This window comes from Cydia splendana, chromosome 14 (assembly GCF_910591565.1).
Source record: "Cydia splendana chromosome 14, ilCydSple1.2, whole genome shotgun sequence".
NCBI classification, from domain to species: domain Eukaryota; kingdom Metazoa; phylum Arthropoda; class Insecta; order Lepidoptera; family Tortricidae; genus Cydia; species Cydia splendana.
In genome coordinates this window covers 4,971,606-4,983,830 of record NC_085973.1, presented here as the reverse complement: position 1 = coordinate 4,983,830, position 12,225 = coordinate 4,971,606, and the positions used below count along the sequence as shown (strand labels likewise).

The window sequence follows — 12,225 nt, the reverse complement described above, 5'->3', positions numbered from 1 at the left end:
CGCGGTCAAAAGTTTGAATTCTTAGAGAAGAGAACTAAACACAAAAAAATGATATGTTCCTATATGTAGAACAATTGATCTTGTCTTTTTATTAATTACACATTAGCAACTCCACTCGTATACCTATTTAAAGTTTTTTGACGGACACTTTTTGATCCATGGAGATTGATTCCTTACCTCTACCTTCCATAATAGTTTCACATTTGAAACATGATAGTGTCATATAGAATAAAGGAAGGTGTATTTACTTTGTACAATATTAATATTAAATTGTTATAAGTTCAAATTGTTATAAGTTCAGTTCTAATTACTTATAGCGTTAAAAGTAAATATAGCAGCTTAATATTTCCAAGAACATTTCCACCTCAAAGAACCGTTAATATCGTTCGTATTTCAAGTCAAGAATTAATGTTAGCTAAGTAATGGAAACCAAGACTGTAGGATCAACCGTTCAACGCGATCAAGATTGTAAATTCAAACCGGAGCCCAGATAAATACACTGAAAGGGATTTATCTTACAACGCATCACATAAATATTAAATAAACATATTTACATGGTGCTATTTACATAGCATAAATATGAGCGGTGCATATGTTGGATTTGAAATTTAAATTGTTTCCGAATGGTCTATTTGGGCCATTCTATTTCAAGTTGTACACATCTTTTTTGACGTAAACTTTTTGTATTATTTCGACTCAGAATCACGAGCTTTTTGAGCTTTTTGATCCTAATCCTAATAGTTATGATCATACGTCGGACTCCAGCGGGCATTTTCGTGGCATGTCAGAATGATAGGTAAGGTTCGCAAATCAATCAATTCACTCTCGAGTATTTGTACTTAGTATTTGGTACCTAGTATTTATAATGTGAAATTCCAAATATCATAGCAACTAACTGCGTTATTTATAAACGTACTTGGACTACACATAAGTCAAAATGGCGAAAAAGTTCGTTTGGCTTTATCCGTCACTCAGACAATTGCAGCTGTGAGAAAGGAACAAAACAAATGAGTTAACTGGGCATGTCAAGTTCTATGAACACGGCTCTAAGGCTGTACGTTAGTTAGGTGTTTATTTTTTTTATATCCTTTAAATTTTAAATAAAAATAAGATTGATTTTTTTGTAAACCTTACCTTGCCCTCAAACTGCCCCCTATAGTCCGACGTTTGGTTATGATGTGAGAAGGGAAAAAACCGTCCATTTCATTACCATAATTGAAAAATGGTAACGGAATGGAAAATAATCTTGGGACACTAATCTTTATCCAATTAGGATCGAAAGTGCTCGTGATTAATAAAATAAAATTACAAAGGTGGTGGGCTCAATTTTAAATAATATTGCCTATTTCACGACCAATCACCCGCGGTTGCCGCTAAATTGTTTAAAAATGAAAACAGAAAAGAACAATAGGTACGTAACAAAGGCGCGCGTGATGTAGAGGGCGTCTCAGGAGCCGTGCGGCTGGCATTGTTGTGCGGGTTGTGCCCCTATATCCCCATAAGACAGCGGGGTAGCGAGGGGCCCGTCTAAGTAGTTTTCTATCGCCACTCTTTGATGTAAAGGAAAAAACGAAAAATGTTTTTCTGTGGTTTTATATGGTTTTATCATCCGGCAATTTGTATTGTCAATTCAGATGTACGACGTACGACTAGACTAGTTTACTTACTTATACTATTGTCTGATGTGTTATGTTTTAGTAACCTTGTAGTATACCTACGACTACGAGTATATGATAGAAAAAATAGTGTTTAGGTTAGTAGTTAGGACCTTACAGGACAAAAATTTACTATTACGTGACATTTGGAAATAATATGAATATATTTATATTAATATTATACTGCGATTTAGATAATGAACAATAGGTACTAACGAATAATTTTATGGTAGGTACTTCATTGCGGTTCTATCTTTAACTAATACTTAGCGCAAACCTATGCTTGTGGAAACTTCCGCAAGCATTTCTTAGCCTTTAATGTCAAAAATGTTGTTTATAAATACTATTTTCGTCAATTTAATTCTTACCCATCGCTGAATAAAACTAATTCTGTCTTGACTTCAAAAGCGTGAGCTCTCGTCCCTTGGGACGCAATCCCTCCGTTGCAAGTCGATTTTCGGCTCCCTAATGCGTCTTTTTGTTTTCTTTACTATGACCACCACGCTTATAATGCCTTCCATGAATTATGTGCATCTATTTGATGGATCCCTCTTTGTCCCGTTGTCTTGCTAATGGTAATTTGATTTAGGAAAACCCATATTTAAACGCCTTACTTTGAATACATCAATGTTTAATGGGGCAGTTACTTTAAAAAAGTTCTTCAAATTGATGAGGTATCTCCCTAAATTCTCCTGTTAAATATAATGTTGAATTACAAAAATATACTAATATTAAATAAAAACATATATGATGCACAGTAAAAAAACTATTATATATTCAACGCATATCTTGAATCTCTAAAAAGAGCTCATTATTTTATATATTAAAGTTGTTCTTTAAAATTAATATTAAGTATTTCATAATGTATTACTTGTACCTACTATAAAGTCAATAAACCCTTTTTTCACTTGCTTTATTTCCAAGAGTCGATAAAATTACGCAACCTAAATAGCCTATTTGATTCCAATCAGAGTTAAATCTTTTCAAGTGTATCTGAGAGCTTAAGTCTCACCCATTTACATAATACCCATTAATCCATTACCTACAAGATAGATAACTGATGCGATCAGATTTCAAGTGCATCTTGTTCTTGACCGTTTGTAATTGAAGCCTGCGAATCTCATTAATGAATGACTTGATTGTATTCACCGACACGCACTCAAATGCAGAATTAAGTCAGTAACACGGTCAAGCGACGGTCAGGTTTCGTTCGACTCGTGTTTCTGTGAGAACACGAACGCTAAAGAACTGATTGTTCTTAAGACGAAAGTGGAGGACCCGCGCGAAATCGCCTTTTCATACAAACGCATTCCTCATTTTCCTCTCCGGATATTAACATTACTGAATATATTTTGACACAATTCGTTGTATATCAACCATGATTTTTTGAATTTTTAATGAAGTATTAGGAGCATAAGAGTTAGGAGCATTTAAAATTTTATATGAAAACCTTAGAATAAATTTAACAGTGGAAAAATCACTGTCTTGGGTAAAACTTGAACTCACTGCATCATCGGCTTAATGGCATCGTTCGCAGACGTTTCTGCTTGTTAACGATTTAATTTGTATGAAATCCGTTTATCACTCTGTAATTTTTACAATAAACAAAAAATCTAACGTATAGGGGCATAACTATGGTTAATATAAATCTAATTATGTAAACATATTTTCCAGTGTCAATATCCAGAGAGGATAATGGGGACTACGTTTGTATGAAGAACCGGCCGTCCCTTTCCCTCTTAAAAATTAAAACAATAAAGCTAAGTCGGAGTTACGGCTGCGAAAAGTGGAGCTCTTTATCCTTGCATTTTATTTTTAGCCCAGGTATCTCGGAGGACCCGTCCCGCTGGCCTCAGCGAGCTAAATAAAATTAAAAATCTCTATGAAATTCTTCGCGTTCATCCCGCAACCTTTAGAATTAATCTTTTGTGAGGCCATGAAAGCCCGGAATGGAGTGGTTTCATAAATTTTATGTCGAGTGTGGAGAATGACGGGGTCGTAATTTAAACTTGTGTGCTGATAAGTTCGTTTTAGGGTAAAAAACTATTCGTGATAAGCAGTTTCGGGTGGCTGAATAACGTGTTAACATTTGCTAGAGTTACACCAAGAAAAGTCTGCAGCGATTTTGATAGCCCACGCAGTGCAACTGTTACTTACACGACATAATTTCATAGAAATTTGACGTTTAAAATGACACTTGCACTGACTGCGTGGGCTATCAAAATCGCTGCAGACTTTTCTCGGTCTGACTCTATTAACGTTATGCTCAGAAAAATGGCAGTGAAGAATTGTAATCAAAAGAATATCGCAACACAAAGGGTCGTTCAGCGACCCCACGGAACGAGCGCTATCGGAATGCCATGCGGAATCACATAACTAGAATGACACTGTTTATTTCTTTATGGCTCTTCGGTCGGATGATTTGCGGCAATCCTCGGTTTTGCGTGTCGTGAATTATATACGAATTGTTATCATTTTAACGTCCTTTGATCTTTCTTTTATTCGCGACGTGTACAAGTACCAAAAAATATTTTTTAATGGAAATCAAATAACCATCTCTTTGGTCTACATAAATAATCTTATCGATAACGAAAATTTCGAAAGCGAAAATTCAAAATCACTGTAAATTCATTTTGCTGATGGCTTACTGAAATTTTGTTCGTATCTCGAGTATCCTTTTAAAGCAAAGAATCTTTGCTTAAAATGAAAAGGGCTTCAATATTAAGTTTAAATACTCTTGAATGGGGCTGAACTGGAAGCTGGCTTTAGTCCAAAGTGCTTTGTTTTTTATGGCCCGGACTTCGAAGCCAAGTAATACGGTCAAGTGTTTCTGATTTTTTGTCTACGCCACTTTATGACGAGTTGAGCTGCCTTTTCGGTTCATATTTCGTTTTTTATTGCATTGTGATAACGTTTACCGTGCACTCGAGAAGAGTAAGTTGGTGCAGTTATTTTGGGATTACAGTAATTTAACAGAGCTTTGGTTCTTAAAGGGGCTCACAGATTACCAGTTCGCCGGACGATATCAGCATTTCAGTTGTACGGAGCTGTCAAATTTTGCGTTTAACTGACAGGCCGATATCGTCCGGCGGACTGGTAATCAGTGGGCCCCTTTATATTCGATGTAATTGGTAAAAGGTTTTATGAGGTTGGGTCAGTCAGTCCGCTCCCGCTTCTTGTACTTATGCGGTAGGTATTTAAATATTAACGTGTCGGATTTGGGTTTGTTAATATATAACTAGTAATACTTACTAATAAATGACAAGTGAAAGTTTTTGCCACATATATTCAATATATTCGGGACTTATGTGTAACTTTTTTTTACCTTCCTTTTGAGAAGTCTGATACTACGTTGATAAATCAATTCTGTCAGTCCCGTGTTCTTTTAGTTATTAAAGACTACAGCCAAGAACTGCCAATCTAATTTCAAAGGTAAATAGGGTTTGCTTCGTAACGTAACAAATTATGTTAGAAAAGAAAATGTAGACAATAATTGTCATGTCAAGGATTATGAGAGCGTACCTTACCAGCTATGACGGTCGAGCTTTTATCGTCAGTTAAAGTGGTCGTTGCTTTCTAACAAGTAATAAGTGCAAAGAGTGATGCATGAAACGACAGACTTTCAAAGGGCAACCATCGTCATACAGGATCATTTCTTTGAAAAATTGCTTCCATTGTATTATTTTCATTTGACAGTAAATCGATAAGCATAATGAGTTCGAGTCAACTACTGCGGGCAATTTGTCCGGGCCGCATCGAAACAGCGGTATTTACTCAGTTCTTATTAATGACACAATTGACTTTCTGCGGAAACGGTACTTTTTAATTTTGACTTCGTTTGCGAATAACTTTATAGATGGATATTCCTACATGAAACGCAATATTAATTTAATAAACATGAAAAAGTGCTTCCGTGTATTGAAGGCGTATAAAATACCTACTTTTATGAACAATATGAGTAATGTTTCATAAAAATCATTGAAAGATAATTTCTTTCTATTAAAATTTTACGATGCACAGTTTACGCGGATGGGTCATATAAAGCCTTTTATGGACATTAGAAACGACTTTAATATTATTCTATTGGATTGATGTAGAAATATGTAACTGATAGAAATTTTCTAAAATCGCGTGCGATTTGTTGCAAGGTCAGTAGAGGCCCTAATAAGCTGAAAACGGTTGAATCTAGTAAAATTACTAATTTCATAATTACGTATTTATTTTGAACTCTTAGTATATAATTGTCTCAAATTACGTAGGTACTAAAAGTATTCTGTATTGTTTTTGTGTCATTTTTCCTGAATAAACTCCAATTGTTAAACTTCTAAACAATAGAAGAATGGAGAATAATATAAATTATGAAACCACAGAAATAATTGTCTCTGTTTTAGTCACCATCGATGCGTACATCCTATTAATTAACCCATTAATTCCAATTCATAACCATATAAGGGTTGAATAATTCTAAATTTAAATAACGTTATTTTTAGCCCAATCATTGTGTAACCCACCCACAGTGCTCATAAATTTATGCAATTAACAGTTAAGCTAGGGTTGCCACCGCGTTAAAATATAATAATTCAACCTTTCATATGTGTGTGGTGATGCTTCCGCTGTAGGTGGGTGGTGATCGGTCACGGGCAAGTGTCTTAAAAGCAAACTGGCATGGTGAGTGTTGAGGCCTACGCGGAGGCTGATGGCCAAAGCTTATTTGCGCCCAAGATGGCCCATCCTTATTTTTATTTTAATATGAATTTGCAGTTTTGTCTATGGAAGCTATATGCGAACATGGACCATCGATTAAATCGATGACATGGACGCAAAATTTTAACCCATTCACACTTATTAAGGTATGACATTTTGAAAGTAGGCAAGCTTATGAACCGGGCCGGGGCGAAGGCGTGGAGTGTTTGTTATGGGCCGTGCATTTTGCATTTTGAATGTCTTAATGCGAGTTAAACACATTGGATGCTGATCCGCACGCCGCTCCGATGTTTTTTTTTTCGAGAGTTAAACTAAGATAGGAGATACCTCCTTTTTCTAATGCAATGATGCCGGGGCGTCCCATCGGGACATCTATTTACGTGTATAACGTTGTTTCGCTCACATAACGGAGCGGGGTCTGGGTTCATCAGTGTGATAACTGCGTAAATGAGACAGGTGACAGCCCTGACTCTAAAATAAGTGGCTTATTGAATGGATCCCGTAGATTGAGGACTCACATAAAATTAAGACTCGTCTGCTGTTAATTAACGTTTATTAATATTGCTATTGTACATTTACATAAGTGCATCTTTCATTTGTTTAAAGTTAATTAGAAGTCATTTAAATATAGAATATCTTATAGAAAGCGCCACATCATTTCCAGATTCTTGTTAATTTTATTGTTAATTATTTATGTATTATATTATATATAGGTAGATTTTTAATTTATTTATCTGTAAGTAATTTATAAGTTATATCATTAAATGGTCTAAAATAAGTAATTAATTTTGGGTTAATTAGGACAACATCACAAATTCTCATTAATATACATAGAGTCAGACCAAGAAAAGTCTGCAGCGGATTTGATAGCCCACGCAGTGTCAGGGTTATTTATACGTCATAATTTCATAGAAGTTTGACGTTTAAAATAAGACGTGCACTTTCTTGGTCCGACTCTAGGAAGAAACTCATTGACAAGATGATTATATTATAAATAATCAATGTTTACTACATAATATATAATGAACATAAAATATATATCCATCACCCATGCACACATACTCACAACCTATAGGTACCTACATAAAGTGGGAACCTGTGAATCATTCCATACAATAACTTTCCCAGATTAAGATTCAAATTTGTATGAATCCATAGACAATAAGGATTTGCTCCAACTTTCTCTAAACATTGCAAGAAGCAGAGCGCGAAATTTATTCCAAATTTATCGTCTCTTTTACGCATCGAGAACGCTTCGAGTCCTTTACATAATCTATGTGACACGTTCTTCTATTTTACACTCTAAAATGATTATTTCAAAGTTCAAATTCCAATGACAAACGCTGTCACAGCGCTTGCACATTTGCTGCTACTTACACTGCAAATTCAATCTTTGTTCTCTAACTTAAGATTCAAATTCGCAAAGCATGTATTTTACGGTAGTTACAATATGCAGTCAAATGTTTTCATGACTGTTCTCTGTAAAGTGAGTGTAAACAAACAGCACCAAATTGTTTATGTACTGTGTTTATTGAGGTGATTAACACGTCTGCGGTCGTTGTTCTCTTGTTTAAGGAATTGAGCGTTAACCTTAACAAGTGTGTCGAAGCCTTTATTAGTGCGTTGGCTGGACCAGAGACAATTAATTAATAGGGACTGTTAATTTCTTTATTGCTACGCCATAACGCGCATAGCGAGGTATCAGACTTGTTTCTGTTGTAATATTAGCAGGGATCGTACATTTTCCAGCGGTTTTGGTGCACGAAGTGTTGTTAACGGAATTGGTATAAATAATTTCAACCCTAATGATTAATTAGCGTTTATTACATTGATATTAACCTTAATTTACCATTTCAGTTGAAATCATCTATACCAATTCCGTTAACACCACGCGAATCGATTTGGTGCAGCGGAGTGGTGTTAACGGAATTGGTATAAATAATTTCAACCCTAATGATTAATTAGCGTTAATTACGGTAATATTAACCTTAATTTACCATTTCAGTTGAAATTATCTATACCAATTCCGTTAACACGTACCACTCTGCTGCACCAAAAATGCTGGAAAATGTACGATCACTGAATATTAGTGAGTTCATGACTTTTCTAATTTCACACTTCGCTATACCTATGTAATTCTTCATTCAATCAATCATATTGTTTTATGAATATTTAATCATAATATCATATTTTAGTTGTAATTAATAAAATTAATTACCTAGTACCTCGATTACCTAGATTAGGTAAGTACCGAAGTAGATTTGCTAACCATTATTTTTTTTATTACAGGTACGTTCGTAAGGACAGTTTTCGACAAGAAATACAGTTTTATCTGGTACGTTCGAGATTAGTTTTTGGAGCTACTGAAATTACAGCAGCTGTTTTGGACCGAATCTGATATCATCGTGCTTAGAGCACTTAGTTTTATTAATAATACAACAACATTTTTTTAATATTGGACATTCCACCCTAGACTTTGTCCATCTTAAACATTGCCTGACTGGAAAAGACAGTAATTCTATACCAAACACTGGCGTTTTGATAGAGTTGAACGAGGCGAGCGCGCAGTCCACATGTGGACCCCAGCACACTCACGTACAGCATAGTACCCTCATGTAAGTACATCAGCTAACTTCTACCCACTTTCATTAATACATGAGTTTCAGTTTTATTAATACATGATGTGTGTTCGAAATCGTTACGCGCTCGTGACGAATTTTTTTGCGCGTCCGCGGCGTAATACTTTCAACTCGCCTGCAAATCGCCAGTGTGATAAGGATCTTGGAGTTTACGGTATATAGGTTCACTGTGTTATAAATAATAATAATAAATGGACAAATGCAGGTCCCTTACCGTCTACACAGTGCATTCTTGGGAGCTACCATACCACCAGAAACAAAACACTACAAATCTCCATTACGAAAGTAGAACCAGACCCTATTTAAGATGGATGCAGTTCAACTGAAACCCGGAAGCCGCCATTTTCTAAGTTTCCAGTCCCCAGAGGGAACCTTCCAAGTTTCCATTTGTAGAACTTTGAAATCTTTAGGGGCACCTGCGGTTGTCAGTACGTACAAAGTAACAGATATATACAAAGAAAGACATTCATATATAGTATTGTGCCTCATCATAATTTTTGATGCAAAATAAAGGTAACATTCGAATGAAGACTGCAGCAGTATTACTAATGTAAACTGCAGCTCCATTACTGTTGCGGTGTCGTTGTTACGCCGCTGTATCTGCACTGAGAAAAAAAAATCGTTTAAAACAATTGAAATTGCATTAATGTTTAATGCTTTAAACAGTTTCATATGAGCCTATCGAACGAAGCATTAAAGTTTAATGTTTGTACGTTACGTACGAACGAACGTACATTAATTGATATTGTAATAGCAGTTAATCTTAATGAAATCACTTTAATGTGTGCTCGATAGATCATATTTTTTTCAGTGTGTCAATTTCCTTTATAAAATGAGTGACGGAAACAACGTCATAAACGCGGCAGTACTAGTGATGAAGAGGCGAGCGTCAATCATTGTGTCAAGAATATTTTCAGATAAAGCAGCGACAACAACGACGCTGCAACAGTACCTATTGCAGCAGTTGCCGAACATGACCTTTACTATTACAGTGTTGTCATGGGTGATGTCAGTCTTAAATTGCGTCGCTGTGGTTGCGGCTGTCACGAGAACTTTCGCTCCGTCACTCATTTTATCAAGAAGTTAATGCAGCTGCAGCTGTAACGCCGCAAATTGTCACTCGAATATCACCATTTTAACAGTGCAGTGCATTAAGTAGATAATTTTCGTCAAAAGTACAGCGATGGCGTTTCGCTTTTATTAACATACCTATAATGCCCGGTATCCTCTTTAGTGAGCATAGCAACAATGAGTCGCGCGACTTTCCGACTTTGTATGGAAATTAACAGTCGTTATTATTTACTATTCCTAAATGTAAAAACTTATTTCTCGCAATATAGTGAAGGAATTCCTATTTTATTTTGATTTTATAGCGCATTGTTACTGTTCGACTACAAGTTTAACTTTTGAGTTATGTATGACTTATCGAGCCTTTCGTATAGAAAAATATTTACGGCTAGGGGAAAAGTGGCATGAAGGAGCCGGGTTGTGATGGAGCCACTTGCATTATTTTGGTAGTTTCGGAACAAGTTTTACATGAGCTTAATTTTTTTATGACCAATTGATAGCTGATAATAATACGTAACTTCTCACCAGCCGGCTCAGTTAAACCGTAGACCCATAGTTGCGACGAAATCTGGATTATAGAGTACCTATATATTGTTAAAATATATCTAAAATAATCTTAAGTGTACCTACTAGCGCCATCTGTTGTACTTGATACGTTAACTGTTTATGTGTCATTGTCTGTGACATTTAAAAAAATAAAATCAGTCTCTTTGCAACTGCTATTCTACTCGTTTCATTTTATATATAACATTTTCTTTTAGCATAAGGTAGCGATGTAAACGTCAAAGGAAATATCTTTTGTTCGAGGAAGCAGAAATGTATAAAGAAGCTTATCTTCCCCTTATTTTTCTGTTCACTTGTAATATTCTTACGGTACCTACAAGTGGCTTATCTTTTGACGGAAACCACGTTTGGGTTGTTTCTTTTTAAATAGATTGTGTAGATATATACTAGCCTACTAAATAGATATTTCTATTAGTAAAACTGTTAAAGTATGTGTTTGCAAGAAAGCTGAATTACAGAATTCCGCGGAGTGAAAAGTTAGTGTAGCTTCTTTTGTTTTTTGCTTGTCAAACTTTTTTTTTTCACAAAAATGATTAAGCATCTTATTTTACATTTTGGAGTTATTACTATTATAAACCCATTAGACCCATTAACAATATGTTAATTACTTACATATAAATATTCACCTAATAAGGTCGACAAATCAACAAAAAGTTTAAAGTTTAGATCGTTCACCCAGCAGATGGCCGGGTGGTCTAATAGTGGTCAGGAGTGTCAGAACCTTAGCCGCGTAAGACGCCGGTTCGATTCCGGCCTTCGCCACCGGTGGACTTGGTCACTTTTTCTCTAATGTATTACTTATATTTCAGTTTATAAGAAACAACATCCTAGAATTGATATATTTATTCTTTACAAACTTGTAGCAAATATGTACTTGTATTTGGAAAACAAACAGCAAAGCAATTTGCCATCGATTTTTCTTTGGTACAAGAAAATGCAAACATAATCAAGTCAATAACTTCAGGCTTCTGAAGCTTTTCCACGATAGAAACTTTAATATTGAAAAGTTTCAAAATTAAATATTGATTAAAGTATCTGTATAAAAAAGTATGAACGGACTCTGTTGCAAACCAAATAGAAATTCAAAAGAATCGACGGTGCCGTTCAGAAACATAATTAGGTATAAAATGTTACTCTCGCAGACCAATTCGAGTTTTAGTTATTAGATCTATTTCCAATATGATATTGATCTGTCAGTGTCAAAATTGACGTTTTTGGATGAAAAAGTGACGTTTTTGGTTGAAGAAATGTCACTTTTGACAGTGGCAGATCAGTATCATATTGGATAAAGATCTGATAACTAAAACTCGAATTGGCCTATCAGAGCTGTTACACAGATTGGTTGCATTTGTATTCAAATAAATTGAGTTTATATTTTTAAATTACAAGAACTAATCTAAGTATTTATAAGTACGCGTTGGGTGTCAAGTTGCAAACAGTGGAGAGCCTCGTTTTGATTCTTAAAGAGTTATAAAATTTGTACAAACTTTTGAAAAATCCCGTGAGTGCATACGCCATATGCCTATTCATGATAAACTTTGAAAATATGGTTAACATTGCAATACAGAAAATTATTTTAAGACAAGGAGAAACTA

The 12,225-nt window shown here is 35.1% G+C and overlaps 1 protein-coding gene across 3 annotated transcripts in view; it reads left to right on the top strand.

The window, feature by feature from the left end:
- LOC134797102 (fasciclin-2) overlaps positions 1 to 12,225 on the top strand; it is a 181,962-nt gene that overhangs the window by 36,896 nt on the left and 132,841 nt on the right. The window lies entirely within an intron of this gene.